The sequence below is a fragment of the Alosa pseudoharengus genome, unplaced genomic scaffold (genome assembly GCF_046254945.1).
Source record: "Alosa pseudoharengus isolate Yale_2024_CS ecotype anadromous, Long Island Sound unplaced genomic scaffold, YU_APseudo_1.1 YU_APseudo_1.1_scf_13, whole genome shotgun sequence".
Lineage (NCBI taxonomy): Eukaryota > Metazoa > Chordata > Actinopteri > Clupeiformes > Clupeidae > Alosa > Alosa pseudoharengus.
In genome coordinates this window covers 62,782-79,238 of record NW_027468598.1, presented here as the reverse complement: position 1 = coordinate 79,238, position 16,457 = coordinate 62,782, and positions in this window count along the sequence as shown.

Here is a 16,457-nt window from a genome sequence, read left to right as displayed (position 1 = left end):
GCGGTTGGCTAGGGCCAGAATCATATACGAATCCGCAGTTAGCGTGCTTCCACATGCGGGGGGGGGTCGGGATTCACATGTGAGCACCTCCCTAGCGTGACTAGTGTCGCCCTCGTGTGGAAATCAGGCAGCTATGCCTCAGTGTTTTCACTCCTACTATCCCTGACTATGATAGGGGGTAATAGCCACAAGTGCACCGGGGTGCAGTTGGTTTTTTGGCCACAAGTCGTGCAGCGTTGGTGTTAGACTGGCGGCACCCCCATGCACCCCCATGTTTTCTGACGCTCCGGACGCAATGGCGCCACTCCCGTCTCGCTGTGACCTTGCGTCGCGGAGATAGGCGGTTGGCTAGGGCCAGAATCGTATATGAATCCGCAGCTAGCGTGACATGTTCATCACATACGACTCCCGAGTTAGCGGGTTTTCACTCTTGGCCCCTTAGTGGCAGTATGGGAGAATGACAGTCTGTTACATTTTTCATCACATACGACTCCCGAGATAGCGCGTATTCACTCTAAGAGTGCAAGTTGGTTTTTTGGCCACAAGTCGTGCAGCGTTGGTGTTAGACTGGCGGCACCCCCATGCACCCCCATGTTTTCTGACGCTCCGGACGCAACGGCGCCACCCCCGTCTCGCTGTGACCTTGCGTCGCGGAGCTAGGCGGTTGGCTAGGGCCAGAATCATATACGAATCCGCAGTTAGCGTGCTTCCACATGCGGGGGGGGGTCGGGATTCACATGTGAGCACCTCCCTAGCGTGACTAGTGTCGCCCTCGTGTGGAAATCAGGCAGCTATGCCTCAGTGTTTTCACTCCTACTATCCCTGACTATGATAGGGGGTAATAGCCACAAGTGCACCGGGGTGCAGTTGGTTTTTTGGCCACAAGTCGTGCAGCGTTGGTGTTAGACTGGCGGCACCCCCATGCACCCCCATGTTTTCTGACGCTCCGGACGCAATGGCGCCACTCCCGTCTCGCTGTGACCTTGCGTCGCGGAGATAGGCGGTTGGCTAGGGCCAGAATCGTATGTGAATCCGCAGCTAGCGTGACATGTTCATCACATACGACTCCCGAGATAGCGCGTATTCACTCTAAGAGTGCAAGTTGTTTTTTTGGCCACAAGTCGTGCAGCGTTGGTGTTAGACTGGCGGCACCCCCATGCACCCCCATGTTTTCTGACGCTCCGGACGCAATGCCGCCATCCCCGTCTCGCTGTGACCTTGCGTCGCGGAGATAGGCGGTTGCTAGGGCCAGAATCGTATGTGAATCCGCAGCTAGCGTGCACCAGTCCCTGACTATGATAGGGGGTAATAGCCACAAGTGCACCGGGGTGCAGTTGGTTTTTTGGCCACAAGTCGTGCAGCGTTGGTGTTAGACTGGCGGCACCCCCATGCACCCCCATGTTTTCTGACGCTCCGGACGCAATGGCGCCACTCCCGTCTCGCTGTGACCTTGCGTCGCGGAGATAGGCGGTTGGCTAGGGCCAGAATCGTATGTGAATCCGCAGCTAGCGTGACATGTTCATCACATACGACTCCCGAGTTAGCGGGTTTTCACTCTTGGCCCCTTAGTGGCAGTATGGGAGAATGACAGTCTGTTCCATTTTTCATCACATACGACTCCCGAGGTAGCGCGTATTCACTCTAAGAGTGCAAGTTGGTTTTTTGGCCACAAGTCGTGCAGCGTTGGTGTTAGACTGGCGGCACCCCCATGCACCCCCATGTTTTCTGACGCTCCGGACGCAACGGCGCCACCCCCGTCTCGCTGTGACCTTGCGTCGCGGAGCTAGGCGGTTGGCTAGGGCCAGAATCATATACGAATCCGCAGTTAGCGTGCTTCCACATGCGGGGGGGGGTCGGGATTCACATGTGAGCACCTCCCTAGCGTGACTAGTGTCGCCCTCGTGTGGAAATCAGGCAGCTATGCCTCAGTGTTTTCACTCCTACTATCCCTGACTATGATAGGGGGTAATAGCCACAAGTGCACCGGGGTGCAGTTGGTTTTTTGGCCACAAGTCGTGCAGCGTTGGTGTTAGACTGGCGGCACCCCCATGCACCCCCATGTTTTCTGACGCTCCGGACGCAATGGCGCCACTCCCGTCTCGCTGTGACCTTGCGTCGCGGAGATAGGCGGTTGGCTAGGGCCAGAATCGTATATGAATCCGCAGCTAGCGTGACATGTTCATCACATACGACTCCCGAGTTAGCGGGTTTTCACTCTTGGCCCCTTAGTGGCAGTATGGGAGAATGACAGTCTGTTACATTTTTCATCACATACGACTCCCGAGATAGCGCGTATTCACTCTAAGAGTGCAAGTTGGTTTTTTGGCCACAAGTCGTGCAGCGTTGGTGTTAGACTGGCGGCACCCCCATGCACCCCCATGTTTTCTGACGCTCCGGACGCAACGGCGCCACCCCCGTCTCGCTGTGACCTTGCGTCGCGGAGCTAGGCGGTTGGCTAGGGCCAGAATCATATACGAATCCGCAGTTAGCGTGCTTCCACATGCGGGGGGGGGTCGGGATTCACATGTGAGCACCTCCCTAGCGTGACTAGTGTCGCCCTCGTGTGGAAATCAGGCAGCTATGCCTCAGTGTTTTCACTCCTACTATCCCTGACTATGATAGGGGGTAATAGCCACAAGTGCACCGGGGTGCAGTTGGTTTTTTGGCCACAAGTCGTGCAGCGTTGGTGTTAGACTGGCGGCACCCCCATGCACCCCCATGTTTTCTGACGCTCCGGACGCAATGGCGCCACTCCCGTCTCGCTGTGACCTTGCGTCGCGGAGATAGGCGGTTGGCTAGGGCCAGAATCGTATGTGAATCCGCAGCTAGCGTGACATGTTCATCACATACGACTCCCGAGATAGCGCGTATTCACTCTAAGAGTGCAAGTTGTTTTTTTGGCCACAAGTCGTGCAGCGTTGGTGTTAGACTGGCGGCACCCCCATGCACCCCCATGTTTTCTGACGCTCCGGACGCAATGCCGCCATCCCCGTCTCGCTGTGACCTTGCGTCGCGGAGATAGGCGGTTGCTAGGGCCAGAATCGTATGTGAATCCGCAGCTAGCGTGACATGTTCATCACATACGACTCCCGAGTTAGCGGGTTTTCACTCTTGGCCCCTTAGTGGCAGTATGGGAGAATGACAGTCTGTTCCATTTTTCATCACATACGACTCCCGAGGTAGCGCGTATTCACTCTAAGAGTGCAAGTTGGTTTTTTGGCCACAAGTCGTGCAGCGTTGGTGTTAGACTGGCGGCACCCCCATGCACCCCCATGTTTTCTGACGCTCCGGACGCAACGGCGCCACCCCCGTCTCGCTGTGACCTTGCGTCGCGGAGCTAGGCGGTTGGCTAGGGCCAGAATCATATACGAATCCGCAGTTAGCGTGCTTCCACATGCGGGGGGGGGTCGGGATTCACATGTGAGCACCTCCCTAGCGTGACTAGTGTCGCCCTCGTGTGGAAATCAGGCAGCTATGCCTCAGTGTTTTCACTCCTACTATCCCTGACTATGATAGGGGGTAATAGCCACAAGTGCACCGGGGTGCAGTTGGTTTTTTGGCCACAAGTCGTGCAGCGTTGGTGTTAGACTGGCGGCACCCCCATGCACCCCCATGTTTTCTGACGCTCCGGACGCAATGGCGCCACTCCCGTCTCGCTGTGACCTTGCGTCGCGGAGATAGGCGGTTGGCTAGGGCCAGAATCGTATATGAATCCGCAGCTAGCGTGACATGTTCATCACATACGACTCCCGAGTTAGCGGGTTTTCACTCTTGGCCCCTTAGTGGCAGTATGGGAGAATGACAGTCTGTTACATTTTTCATCACATACGACTCCCGAGATAGCGCGTATTCACTCTAAGAGTGCAAGTTGGTTTTTTGGCCACAAGTCGTGCAGCGTTGGTGTTAGACTGGCGGCACCCCCATGCACCCCCATGTTTTCTGACGCTCCGGACGCAACGGCGCCACCCCCGTCTCGCTGTGACCTTGCGTCGCGGAGCTAGGCGGTTGGCTAGGGCCAGAATCATATACGAATCCGCAGTTAGCGTGCTTCCACATGCGGGGGGGGGTCGGGATTCACATGTGAGCACCTCCCTAGCGTGACTAGTGTCGCCCTCGTGTGGAAATCAGGCAGCTATGCCTCAGTGTTTTCACTCCTACTATCCCTGACTATGATAGGGGGTAATAGCCACAAGTGCACCGGGGTGCAGTTGGTTTTTTGGCCACAAGTCGTGCAGCGTTGGTGTTAGACTGGCGGCACCCCCATGCACCCCCATGTTTTCTGACGCTCCGGACGCAATGGCGCCACTCCCGTCTCGCTGTGACCTTGCGTCGCGGAGATAGGCGGTTGGCTAGGGCCAGAATCGTATATGAATCCGCAGCTAGCGTGACATGTTCATCACATACGACTCCCGAGTTAGCGGGTTTTCACTCTTGGCCCCTTAGTGGCAGTATGGGAGAATGACAGTCTGTTACATTTTTCATCACATACGACTCCCGAGATAGCGCGTATTCACTCTAAGAGTGCAAGTTGGTTTTTTGGCCACAAGTCGTGCAGCGTTGGTGTTAGACTGGCGGCACCCCCATGCACCCCCATGTTTTCTGACGCTCCGGACGCAACGGCGCCACCCCCGTCTCGCTGTGACCTTGCGTCGCGGAGCTAGGCGGTTGGCTAGGGCCAGAATCATATACGAATCCGCAGTTAGCGTGCTTCCACATGCGGGGGGGGGTCGGGATTCACATGTGAGCACCTCCCTAGCGTGACTAGTGTCGCCCTCGTGTGGAAATCAGGCAGCTATGCCTCAGTGTTTTCACTCCTACTATCCCTGACTATGATAGGGGGTAATAGCCACAAGTGCACCGGGGTGCAGTTGGTTTTTTGGCCACAAGTCGTGCAGCGTTGGTGTTAGACTGGCGGCACCCCCATGCACCCCCATGTTTTCTGACGCTCCGGACGCAATGGCGCCACTCCCGTCTCGCTGTGACCTTGCGTCGCGGAGATAGGCGGTTGGCTAGGGCCAGAATCGTATATGAATCCGCAGCTAGCGTGACATGTTCATCACATACGACTCCCGAGTTAGCGGGTTTTCACTCTTGGCCCCTTAGTGGCAGTATGGGAGAATGACAGTCTGTTACATTTTTCATCACATACGACTCCCGAGATAGCGCGTATTCACTCTAAGAGTGCAAGTTGGTTTTTTGGCCACAAGTCGTGCAGCGTTGGTGTTAGACTGGCGGCACCCCCATGCACCCCCATGTTTTCTGACGCTCCGGACGCAACGGCGCCACCCCCGTCTCGCTGTGACCTTGCGTCGCGGAGCTAGGCGGTTGGCTAGGGCCAGAATCATATACGAATCCGCAGTTAGCGTGCTTCCACATGCGGGGGGGGGTCGGGATTCACATGTGAGCACCTCCCTAGCGTGACTAGTGTCGCCCTCGTGTGGAAATCAGGCAGCTATGCCTCAGTGTTTTCACTCCTACTATCCCTGACTATGATAGGGGGTAATAGCCACAAGTGCACCGGGGTGCAGTTGGTTTTTTGGCCACAAGTCGTGCAGCGTTGGTGTTAGACTGGCGGCACCCCCATGCACCCCCATGTTTTCTGACGCTCCGGACGCAATGGCGCCACTCCCGTCTCGCTGTGACCTTGCGTCGCGGAGATAGGCGGTTGGCTAGGGCCAGAATCGTATGTGAATCCGCAGCTAGCGTGACATGTTCATCACATACGACTCCCGAGTTAGCGGGTTTTCACTCTTGGCCCCTTAGTGGCAGTATGGGAGAATGACAGTCTGTTACATTTTTCATCACATACGACTCCCGAGATAGCGCGTATTCACTCTAAGAGTGCAAGTTGGTTTTTTGGCCACAAGTCGTGCAGCGTTGGTGTTAGACTGGCGGCACCCCCATGCACCCCCATGTTTTCTGACGCTCCGGACGCAACGGCGCCACCCCCGTCTCGCTGTGACCTTGCGTCGCGGAGCTAGGCGGTTGGCTAGGGCCAGAATCATATACGAATCCGCAGTTAGCGTGCTTCCACATGCGGGGGGGGGTCGGGATTCACATGTGAGCACCTCCCTAGCGTGACTAGTGTCGCCCTCGTGTGGAAATCAGGCAGCTATGCCTCAGTGTTTTCACTCCTACTATCCCTGACTATGATAGGGGGTAATAGCCACAAGTGCACCGGGGTGCAGTTGGTTTTTTGGCCACAAGTCGTGCAGCGTTGGTGTTAGACTGGCGGCACCCCCATGCACCCCCATGTTTTCTGACGCTCCGGACGCAATGGCGCCACTCCCGTCTCGCTGTGACCTTGCGTCGCGGAGATAGGCGGTTGGCTAGGGCCAGAATCGTATGTGAATCCGCAGCTAGCGTGACATGTTCATCACATACGACTCCCGAGTTAGCGGGTTTTCACTCTTGGCCCCTTAGTGGCAGTATGGGAGAATGACAGTCTGTTCCATTTTTCATCACATACGACTCCCGAGATAGCGCGTATTCACTCTTGGCCCCTTAGTGGCAGTATGGGAGAATGACAGTCTGTTACATGTTCATCACATACGGCTCTTGAGTTAGCGCTTGGAGGTTTGCTAGGGCCGGAATCATATACGAACCCGCAGGTATACCATGGGTTTGAGATTTTTTCGGCTCTGCTTAAGGCTTTAACCCTTGCGAGGTTAGCTTAAGTGGGGCACAGTGCACCAGTACTTATCGGTGCTTAAGCCTGGTTGTCCGTGGGGGGGTGGTACCCAGAGGGGGGGGGTGTTTGCCACTTTGTGTTGCGGGCTTAGCATAGAGGGTGTTAGCTAGTTTGATTAGCGTGTTTAATTTGGGTTAAGTTTAGGAGTAGGATACAGGGTAATGCTCCCAGGCTCACACACACGCGCGCAGGGGACAGAGAGGAGTCTTTGGAGCCTCTGTGAGCAGCAGCAGCCTGTGTGAGAACATGCACTGTCTCCTAGGCCTCTCTGTGCCTCTCCAAGCGTCAGGGGTCAAACCAGAGGTCAAGCTGTTGCGGGCTTAGCATAGAGGGTGTTAGCTAGTTTGATTAGTGTGTTTAATTTGGGTTAAGTTTAGGAGTAGGATACAGGGTAATGCTCCCAGGCTCACAGACACGCGCGCAGGGGACAGAGAGGAGTCTTTGGAGCCTCTGTGAGCAGCTGCAGCCTGTGTGAGCAACAGGCCCCTCTCTCTGTCCCTCTCTATCACCTGCGCGCGCGTGTGTGTGTGTGTGTGGCTGTGCCTGCTGTGGGGGGTCTAGCGCAGCTCTCTGTGTCTCTCCCTGCTCCTAGGCCCAAGTTGAGCCCGTCTGAGCACAAGCACTCATCCCCAGGCCTCTCCCGGCCCGACCCATCACAGTAGCTAGTAGGCCTCTCACAAGGCCTTAGCTGAAGCTAATGTGTGTGTGTTTGGGGGGGAGGGGGGGGGGGCGCTCAGGATTGGGTGAGATTCTAGATTAATTTTGACGCTCCGGACGCAATGCCGCCATCCCCGTCTCGCTGTGACCTTGCGTCGCGGAGCTAGGAGGTTTGCTAGGGCCGGAATCATATACGAACCCGCAGGTATACCATGGGTTTGAGATTTTTTCGGCTCTGCTTAAGGCTTTAACCCTTGCGAGGTTAGCTTAAGTGGGGCACAGTGCACCAGTACTTATCGGTGCTTAAGCCTGGTTGTCCGTGGGGGGGTGGTACCCAGAGGGGGGGGGTGTTTGCCACTTTGTGTTGCGGGCTTAGCATAGAGGGTGTTAGCTAGTTTGATTAGCGTGTTTAATTTGGGTTAAGTTTAGGAGTAGGATACAGGGTAATGCTCCCAGGCTCACACACACGCGCGCAGGGGACAGAGAGGAGTCTTTGGAGCCTCTGTGAGCAGCAGCAGCCTGTGTGAGAACATGCACTGTCTCCTAGGCCTCTCTGTGCCTCTCCAAGCGTCAGGGGTCAAACCAGAGGTCAAGCTGTTGCGGGCTTAGCATAGAGGGTGTTAGCTAGTTTGATTAGTGTGTTTAATTTGGGTTAAGTTTAGGAGTAGGATACAGGGTAATGCTCCCAGGCTCACAGACACGCGCGCAGGGGACAGAGAGGAGTCTTTGGAGCCTCTGTGAGCAGCTGCAGCCTGTGTGAGCAACAGGCCCCTCTCTCTGTCCCTCTCTATCACCTGCGCGCGCGTGTGTGCGTGTGTGTGGCTGTGCCTGCTGTGGGGGGTCTAGCGCAGCTCTCTGTGTCTCTCCCTGCTCCTAGGCCCAAGTTGAGCCCGTCTGAGCACAAGCACTCATCCCCAGGCCTCTCCCGGCCCGACCCATCACAGTAGCTAGTAGGCCTCTCACAAGGCCTTAGCTTAAGCTAATGTGTGTGTGTTTGGGGGGGAGGGGGGGGGGGCGCTCAGGATTGGGTGAGATTCTAGATTAATTTTGACGCTCCGGACGCAATGCCGCCATCCCCGTCTCGCTGTGACCTTGCGTCGCGGAGCTAGGAGGTTTGCTAGGGCCGGAATCATATACGAACCCGCAGGTATACCATGGGTTTGAGATTTTTTCGGCTCTGCTTAAGGCTTTAACCCTTGCGAGGTTAGCTTAAGTGGGGCACAGTGCACCAGTACTTATCGGTGCTTAAGCCTGGTTGTCCGCGGGGGGGGTGGTACCCAGAGGGGGGGGGTGTTTGCCACTTTGTGTTGCGGGCTTAGCATAGAGGGTGTTAGCTAGTTTGATTAGCGTGTTTAATTTGGGTTAAGTTTAGGAGTAGGATACAGGGTAATGCTCCCAGGCTCACACACACGCGCGCAGGGGACAGAGAGGAGTCTTTGGAGCCTCTGTGAGCAGCAGCAGCCTGTGTGAGAACATGCACTGTCTCCTAGGCCTCTCTGTGCCTCTCCAAGCGTCAGGGGTCAAACCAGAGGTCAAGCTGTAGCTAGTAGGCCTCTGACAAGGCCTCGGCCTAAGTTGGGGCCTCTGTGAGTAGCTGCAGGCTGTGTGAGCACAAGCACTCTTCCCCAAGCCTCTCCAAGCATCAGGGGTCAAGTCAGAGGTCAGCAGTAGCTAGTAGGCCTCTCACAAGGCCTCAGTCTAAGTTGGGGCCTCTGTGAGCAGCTGGGGCCTGTGGGTGGGTGTGTGTGTGTGTGTAGGGGTGCTGCAGTGGGTCTAGCACAGCTCTCTGTGTCTCCCCAAGCATCTAGGCCCAAGTTGGGGCCTCTCTGAGCAGCTGGAGCCTCTCTGAGCAACAGGCCCCTCTCTATGTCCCTCTCTATCACCTGCGCGCGCGTGTGTGTGGCTGTGCTTGCTGGGGGGGGTCTAGCGCAGCTCTCTGTGTCTCTCCCTGCTCCTAGGCCCAAGTTGAGCCCGTCTGAGCACAAGCACTCATCCCCAGGCCTCTCCCGGCCCGTCCCATCACAGTAGCTAGTAGGCCTCTCACAAGGCCTTAGCTTAAGCTAGTGTGTGTGTGTTTGGGGGGGAGGGGGGGGGGGCGCTCAGGATTGGGTGAGATTCTAGATTAATTTTGACGCTCCGGACGCAATGCCGCCATCCCCGTCTCGCTGTGACCTTGCGTCGCGGAGCTAGGAGGTTTGCTAGGGCCGGAATCATATACGAACCCGCAGGTATACCATGGGTTTGAGATTTTTTCGGCTCTGCTTAAGGCTTTAACCCTTGCGAGGTTAGCTTAAGTGGGGCACAGTGCACCAGTACTTATCGGTGCTTAAGCCTGGTTGTCCGTGGGGGGGGGTGGTACCCAGAGGGGGGGGGTGTTTGCCACTTTGTGTTGCGGGCTTAGCATAGAGGGTGTTAGCTAGTTTGATTAGCGTGTTTAATTTGGGTTAAGTTTAGGAGTAGGATACAGGGTAATGCTCCCAGGCTCACACACACGCGCGCAGGGGACAGAGAGGAGTCTTTGGAGCCTCTGTGAGCAGCAGCAGCCTGTGTGAGAACATGCACTGTCTCCTAGGCCTCTCTGTGCCTCTCCAAGCGTCAGGGGTCAAACCAGAGGTCAAGCTGTTGCGGGCTTAGCATAGAGGGTGTTAGCTAGTTTGATTAGTGTGTTTAATTTGGGTTAAGTTTAGGAGTAGGATACAGGGTAATGCTCCCAGGCTCACACACACGCGCGCAGGGGACAGAGAGGAGTCTTTGGAGCCTCTGTGAGCAGCTGCAGCCTGTGTGAGCAACAGGCCCCTCTCTCTGTCCCTCTCTATCACCTGCGCGCGCGTGTGTGCGTGTGTGTGGCTGTGCCTGCTGTGGGGGGTCTAGCGCAGCTCTCTGTGTCTCTCCCTGCTCCTAGGCCCAAGTTGAGCCCGTCTGAGCACAAGCACTCATCCCCAGGCCTCTCCCGGCCCGTCCCATCACAGTAGCTAGTAGGCCTCTCACAAGGCCTTAGCTTAAGCTAATGTGTGTGTGTTTGGGGGGGAGGGGGGGGGGGCGCTCAGGATTGGGTGAGATTCTAGATTAATTTTGACGCTCCGGACGCAATGCCGCCATCCCCGTCTCGCTGTGACCTTGCGTCGCGGAGCTAGGAGGTTTGCTAGGGCCGGAATCATATACGAACCCGCAGGTATACCATGGGTTTGAGATTTTTTCGGCTCTGCTTAAGGCTTTAACCCTTGCGAGGTTAGCTTAAGTGGGGCACAGTGCACCAGTACTTATCGGTGCTTAAGCCTGGTTGTCCGTGGGGGGGTGGTACCCAGAGGGGGGGGGTGTTTGCCACTTTGTGTTGCGGGCTTAGCATAGAGGGTGTTAGCTAGTTTGATTAGCGTGTTTAATTTGGGTTAAGTTTAGGAGTAGGATACAGGGTAATGCTCCCAGGCTCACACACACGCGCGCAGGGGACAGAGAGGAGTCTTTGGAGCCTCTGTGAGCAGCTGCAGCCTGTGTGAGAACATGCACTGTCTCCTAGGCCTCTCTGTGCCTCTCCAAGCGTCAGGGGTCAAACCAGAGGTCAAGCTGTTGCGGGCTTAGCATAGAGGGTGTTAGCTAGTTTGATTAGTGTGTTTAATTTGGGTTAAGTTTAGGAGTAGGATACAGGGTAATGCTCCCAGGCTCACAGACACGCGCGCAGGGGACAGAGAGGAGTCTTTGGAGCCTCTGTGAGCAGCTGCAGCCTGTGTGAGCAACAGGCCCCTCTCTCTGTCCCTCTCTATCACCTGCGCGCGCGTGTGTGCGTGTGTGTGGCTGTGCCTGCTGTGGGGGGTCTAGCGCAGCTCTCTGTGTCTCTCCCTGCTCCTAGGCCCAAGTTGAGCCCGTCTGAGCACAAGCACTCATCCCCAGGCCTCTCCCGGCCCGACCCATCACAGTAGCTAGTAGGCCTCTCACAAGGCCTTAGCTTAAGCTAATGTGTGTGTGTTTGGGGGGGAGGGGGGGGGGGCGCTCAGGATTGGGTGAGATTCTAGATTAATTTTGACGCTCCGGACGCAATGCCGCCATCCCCGTCTCGCTGTGACCTTGCGTCGCGGAGCTAGGAGGTTTGCTAGGGCCGGAATCATATACGAACCCGCAGGTATACCATGGGTTTGAGATTTTTTCGGCTCTGCTTAAGGCTTTAACCCTTGCGAGGTTAGCTTAAGTGGGGCACAGTGCACCAGTACTTATCGGTGCTTAAGCCTGGTTGTCCGTGGGGGGGGGTGGTACCCAGAGGGGGGGGGTGTTTGCCACTTTGTGTTGCGGGCTTAGCATAGAGGGTGTTAGCTAGTTTGATTAGCGTGTTTAATTTGGGTTAAGTTTAGGAGTAGGATACAGGGTAATGCTCCCAGGCTCACACACACGCGCGCAGGGGACAGAGAGGAGTCTTTGGAGCCTCTGTGAGCAGCAGCAGCCTGTGTGAGAACATGCACTGTCTCCTAGGCCTCTCTGTGCCTCTCCAAGCGTCAGGGGTCAAACCAGAGGTCAAGCTGTTGCGGGCTTAGCATAGAGGGTGTTAGCTAGTTTGATTAGTGTGTTTAATTTGGGTTAAGTTTAGGAGTAGGATACAGGGTAATGCTCCCAGGCTCACACACACGCGCGCAGGGGACAGAGAGGAGTCTTTGGAGCCTCTGTGAGCAGCTGCAGCCTGTGTGAGCAACAGGCCCCTCTCTCTGTCCCTCTCTATCACCTGCGCGCGCGTGTGTGCGTGTGTGTGGCTGTGCCTGCTGTGGGGGGTCTAGCGCAGCTCTCTGTGTCTCTCCCTGCTCCTAGGCCCAAGTTGAGCCCGTCTGAGCACAAGCACTCATCCCCAGGCCTCTCCCGGCCCGTCCCATCACAGTAGCTAGTAGGCCTCTCACAAGGCCTTAGCTTAAGCTAATGTGTGTGTGTTTGGGGGGGAGGGGGGGGGGGCGCTCAGGATTGGGTGAGATTCTAGATTAATTTTGACGCTCCGGACGCAATGCCGCCATCCCCGTCTCGCTGTGACCTTGCGTCGCGGAGCTAGGAGGTTTGCTAGGGCCGGAATCATATACGAACCCGCAGGTATACCATGGGTTTGAGATTTTTTCGGCTCTGCTTAAGGCTTTAACCCTTGCGAGGTTAGCTTAAGTGGGGCACAGTGCACCAGTACTTATCGGTGCTTAAGCCTGGTTGTCCGTGGGGGGGTGGTACCCAGAGGGGGGGGGTGTTTGCCACTTTGTGTTGCGGGCTTAGCATAGAGGGTGTTAGCTAGTTTGATTAGCGTGTTTAATTTGGGTTAAGTTTAGGAGTAGGATACAGGGTAATGCTCCCAGGCTCACACACACGCGCGCAGGGGACAGAGAGGAGTCTTTGGAGCCTCTGTGAGCAGCTGCAGCCTGTGTGAGCAACAGGCCCCTCTCTCTGTCCCTCTCTATCACCTGCGCGCGCGTGTGTGCGTGTGTGTGGCTGTGCCTGCTGTGGGGGGTCTAGCGCAGCTCTCTGTGTCTCTCCCTGCTCCTAGGCCCAAGTTGAGCCCGTCTGAGCACAAGCACTCATCCCCAGGCCTCTCCCGGCCCGTCCCATCACAGTAGCTAGTAGGCCTCTCACAAGGCCTTAGCTTAAGCTAATGTGTGTGTGTTTGGGGGGGAGGGGGGGGGGGCGCTCAGGATTGGGTGAGATTCTAGATTAATTTTGACGCTCCGGACGCAATGCCGCCATCCCCGTCTCGCTGTGACCTTGCGTCGCGGAGCTAGGAGGTTTGCTAGGGCCGGAATCATATACGAACCCGCAGGTATACCATGGGTTTGAGATTTTTTCGGCTCTGCTTAAGGCTTTAACCCTTGCGAGGTTAGCTTAAGTGGGGCACAGTGCACCAGTACTTATCGGTGCTTAAGCCTGGTTGTCCGTGGGGGGGGGTGGTACCCAGAGGGGGGGGGTGTTTGCCACTTTGTGTTGCGGGCTTAGCATAGAGGGTGTTAGCTAGTTTGATTAGCGTGTTTAATTTGGGTTAAGTTAAGGGGAGGGGGGGGGGGCGCTCAGGATTGGGTGAGATTCTAGATTAATTTTGACGCTCCGGACGCAATGCCGCCATCCCCGTCTCGCTGTGACCTTGCGTCGCGGAGATAGGCGGTTGCTAGGGCCAGAATCGTATGTGAATCCGCAGCTAGCGTGCACCAGTCCCTGACTATGATAGGGGGTAATAGCCACAAGTGCACCGGGGTGCAGTTGGTTTTTTGGCCACAAGTCGTGCAGCGTTGGTGTTAGACTGGCGGCACCCCCATGCACCCCCATGTTTTCTGACGCTCCGGACGCAATGGCGCCACTCCCGTCTCGCTGTGACCTTGCGTCGCGGAGATAGGCGGTTGGCTAGGGCCAGAATCGTATATGAATCCGCAGCTAGCGTGACATGTTCATCACATACGACTCCCGAGTTAGCGGGTTTTCACTCTTGGCCCCTTAGTGGCAGTATGGGAGAATGACAGTCTGTTACATTTTTCATCACATACGACTCCCGAGATAGCGCGTATTCACTCTAAGAGTGCAAGTTGGTTTTTTGGCCACAAGTCGTGCAGCGTTGGTGTTAGACTGGCGGCACCCCCATGCACCCCCATGTTTTCTGACGCTCCGGACGCAACGGCGCCACCCCCGTCTCGCTGTGACCTTGCGTCGCGGAGCTAGGCGGTTGGCTAGGGCCAGAATCATATACGAATCCGCAGTTAGCGTGCTTCCACATGCGGGGGGGGGTCGGGATTCACATGTGAGCACCTCCCTAGCGTGACTAGTGTCGCCCTCGTGTGGAAATCAGGCAGCTATGCCTCAGTGTTTTCACTCCTACTATCCCTGACTATGATAGGGGGTAATAGCCACAAGTGCACCGGGGTGCAGTTGGTTTTTTGGCCACAAGTCGTGCAGCGTTGGTGTTAGACTGGCGGCACCCCCATGCACCCCCATGTTTTCTGACGCTCCGGACGCAATGGCGCCACTCCCGTCTCGCTGTGACCTTGCGTCGCGGAGATAGGCGGTTGGCTAGGGCCAGAATCGTATGTGAATCCGCAGCTAGCGTGACATGTTCATCACATACGACTCCCGAGATAGCGCGTATTCACTCTAAGAGTGCAAGTTGGTTTTTTGGCCACAAGTCGTGCAGCGTTGGTGTTAGACTGGCGGCACCCCCATGCACCCCCATGTTTTCTGACGCTCCGGACGCAATGCCGCCATCCCCGTCTCGCTGTGACCTTGCGTCGCGGAGATAGGCGGTTGCTAGGGCCAGAATCGTATGTGAATCCGCAGCTAGCGTGCACCAGTCCCTGACTATGATAGGGGGTAATAGCCACAAGTGCACCGGGGTGCAGTTGGTTTTTTGGCCACAAGTCGTGCAGCGTTGGTGTTAGACTGGCGGCACCCCCATGCACCCCCATGTTTTCTGACGCTCCGGACGCAATGGCGCCACTCCCGTCTCGCTGTGACCTTGCGTCGCGGAGATAGGCGGTTGGCTAGGGCCAGAATCGTATGTGAATCTGCAGCTAGCGTGACATGTTCATCACATACGACTCCCGAGTTAGCGGGTTTTCACTCTTGGCCCCTTAGTGGCAGTATGGGAGAATGACAGTCTGTTCCATTTTTCATCACATACGACTCCCGAGATAGCGCGTATTCACTCTTGGCCCCTTAGTGGCAGTATGGGAGAATGACAGTCTGTTACATGTTCATCACATACGGCTCTTGAGTTAGCGCTTGGAGGTTTGCTAGGGCCGGAATCATATACGAACCCGCAGGTATACCATGGGTTTGAGATTTTTTCGGCTCTGCTTAAGGCTTTAACCCTTGCGAGGTTAGCTTAAGTGGGGCACAGTGCACCAGTACTTATCGGTGCTTAAGCCTGGTTGTCCGTGGGGGGGTGGTACCCAGAGGGGGGGGGTGTTTGCCACTTTGTGTTGCGGGCTTAGCATAGAGGGTGTTAGCTAGTTTGATTAGCGTGTTTAATTTGGGTTAAGTTTAGGAGTAGGATACAGGGTAATGCTCCCAGGCTCACACACACGCGCGCAGGGGACAGAGAGGAGTCTTTGGAGCCTCTGTGAGCAGCAGCAGCCTGTGTGAGAACATGCACTGTCTCCTAGGCCTCTCTGTGCCTCTCCAAGCGTCAGGGGTCAAACCAGAGGTCAAGCTGTTGCGGGCTTAGCATAGAGGGTGTTAGCTAGTTTGATTAGTGTGTTTAATTTGGGTTAAGTTTAGGAGTAGGATACAGGGTAATGCTCCCAGGCTCACACACACGCGCGCAGGGGACAGAGAGGAGTCTTTGGAGCCTCTGTGAGCAGCTGCAGCCTGTGTGAGCAACAGGCCCCTCTCTCTGTCCCTCTCTATTACCTGCGCGCGCGTGTGTGCGTGTGTGTGGCTGTGCCTGCTGTGGGGGGTCTAGCGCAGCTCTCTGTGTCTCTCCCTGCTCCTAGGCCCAAGTTGAGCCCGTCTGAGCACAAGCACTCATCCCCAGGCCTCTCCCGGCCCGTCCCATCACAGTAGCTAGTAGGCCTCTCACAAGGCCTTAGCTTAAGCTAATGTGTGTGTGTTTGGGGGGGAGGGGGGGGGGGCGCTCAGGATTGGGTGAGATTCTAGATTAATTTTGACGCTCCGGACGCAATGCCGCCATCCCCGTCTCGCTGTGACCTTGCGTCGCGGAGCTAGGAGGTTTGCTAGGGCCGGAATCATATACGAACCCGCAGGTATACCATGGGTTTGAGATTTTTTCGGCTCTGCTTAAGGCTTTAACCCTTGCGAGGTTAGCTTAAGTGGGGCACAGTGCACCAGTACTTATCGGTGCTTAAGCCTGGTTGTCCGTGGGGGGGTGGTACCCAGAGGGGGGGGGGTGTTTGCCACTTTGTGTTGCGGGCTTAGCATAGAGGGTGTTAGCTAGTTTGATTAGCGTGTTTAATTTGGGTTAAGTTTAGGAGTAGGATACAGGGTAATGCTCCCAGGCTCACACACACGCGCGCAGGGGACAGAGAGGAGTCTTTGGAGCCTCTGTGAGCAGCAGCAGCCTGTGTGAGAACATGCACTGTCTCCTAGGCCTCTCTGTGCCTCTCCAAGCGTCAGGGGTCAAACCAGAGGTCAAGCTGTAGCTAGTAGGCCTCTGACAAGG